The 2,043-nt window shown below is 47.7% G+C and overlaps 1 protein-coding gene across 9 annotated transcripts in view; it reads right to left on the bottom strand.

The window, feature by feature from the left end:
* The window catches only part of Gas7 (growth arrest specific 7), a 245,644-nt gene that overhangs the window by 37,039 nt on the left and 206,562 nt on the right, over positions 1 to 2,043 (bottom strand). The gene's annotated exons all lie outside the window — the stretch shown is intronic.

Genomic DNA, 2,043 nt, shown 5'->3' with positions numbered 1-2,043 from the left:
TTAACATGAGAGACTATTCAGTCCTGAGACTTTAGAAGTTGCACTCAGGATTCAACTCCACAGCTCCCTAGACAAAACCCTGAGACGACACGTCCTGGGTCTCATGATGCCCTTGAAAAAAGCTTCCTTAAGGCACCGTGGATGACTACTCTGTCATGTGTCCAAAGGTAGAAAGGCCAGTAAGCCTCAGGGAAGCCAGATGATTTCACCCACCCTCAAGCCACATGGCCCTGGACCCTGAAAAGGTGAACCCCTGGGGGTAGGCAGTTCTTACCCCAGGAAGCCATCAGCAAGCCAGGCCAAATGGAGCTCATCATAGACCCTTCCTATGTGCAAAATTACGGCCCTGATCTGACCAGTAAAGAGCCTGTTCATAGAAAACTCTCATCTTTAGATATCTTGGTGAAAAATAGTCTTAAGGAGCATCCATTTCATGGATGACTAACTTTGAGATGAAAGCTGTGGAACTCATGTCTCAGAATCTCAGGTTTTCTATCTCTAAAACGGACCATTCTTACAGGGCTCTAGTCAGTCCCAGCCCTGAGTGACTGGAGACTTCACTGGAGCCACACTGACATGACCAGCTTTCAGTCACTTTATCCAGTCACCTGTGCTTGTAGCAACTCCTCTGCCACCCTGATGTGCTATGAATTGACGTCAAGCTTGTGGCCAACAGTATCTTTTATATGTATTTTTAACCCACCGCTGTATCCACTTGGCCTGGCCTGTACCCTTTCAAGCTACCATTGCCCTTCTGGGACATTCACTGAAAGTGCTCAATGCAGAAGACAACACAACGAGAGCTCTGGGTAGCAGTTATCAAGAAGGAGTGGGGACAAGAGTCTCTTCGTGGTTCTTCCACACAGAGACACTGGCCAAGCTCATACCTGCCAAGAAAGGGGCAGGCCTGCCTCAGAGCTAGATTCTCTTCTTTGTAAGTCTCCCTGTCAGGGACCAACATTACATTGCTACCGTCCTTGTTTGCCTGCTGTAGCCCAGGATTGGTGGTGGGCAGGAAGGGGACCAGTAGTCTTGGCTGTAGTCTATATATGGCTGCTGTTGCTACTGTAGGTGTAAAGGACCAGGAGTCGAGAAACCCTACAGGAGTCCCCTTCTGCTGGGGGGTGTTTTTGTTATTCTCCACTGAAAGGAATGCAGGTTCCTAGAAACAGCTAATTCCAAAGACAGAGTGGTCAGAGTACTATCTGTGCCAGCAAGTGCAAGAGAACTCAAATACCGATGGAAATATAGCAAAAGCTCAAAGGAACTGGTTTAAGATGTCCCCCATAGGCCTCATTGAGAACCACCTGAGCTCACTAGGAATAACAACAAGGGATTCACTCCACAGCGGGGGGCAGAGGGAACACACCATTCCAGGAGGATACCCATGAAGATCTACATAGAGTTCACTACTTGGAAATCCCAGTGTCAAAGGGATGTAGACTGTGGTCCTCAGTGATGCTCAAGGCACAGAGTGATTATTGTCAGGAGGCAGGACAGTCACAGTGTCACACGGGTATCCCATGGGTCACCCATCAATCCGAAAGGGGGAACAAATGAAATAAATCTAGTAGTTATTACAGTGACCCAGGGCCTTCCCCAACAGGGTGCAGACCTGCGAGTGTATGTGACCTCAGACCTCAGAGATGCAACAGCTAGCAGCCAGATCACCCCATACAGAATGCCTATCAAACCCTAAACTTAGGTGTAAGCATGAGAAAGCAAACAGACTAAGAATGTAGGTTGGCCAACAAGGCAATGAATGACCTGGAGTCAGGCAATGAATGACCTGGAGTCTTTAAAACAAGCTGGAAGTCAGTGTGAGGGCAGGCAAAGAAAAAAAAAAAAAACATGGGGCATCAGCCTGGACAAAGAGACTGAAGCACACAAGATATTAAAAGCTCCCGCCTTGTGGTATCCTAGTCAGCAGTGGGAATCAAAGTTGAGCACACTCAACAAAGACATCAAAAACATCCTGAGCAAAAGCAGCCAGCCAGTAAGGAGCGCATACACCCGAGCTTCCGTAGGTAAAACATAAAAAAA

This window comes from Mastomys coucha, unplaced genomic scaffold, assembly GCF_008632895.1.
Source record: "Mastomys coucha isolate ucsf_1 unplaced genomic scaffold, UCSF_Mcou_1 pScaffold5, whole genome shotgun sequence".
NCBI classification, from domain to species: Eukaryota; Metazoa; Chordata; class Mammalia; order Rodentia; family Muridae; genus Mastomys; species Mastomys coucha.
Note: the sequence above shows the minus strand (reverse complement) of the source record. Positions and strands in the feature narration are given on the sequence as shown.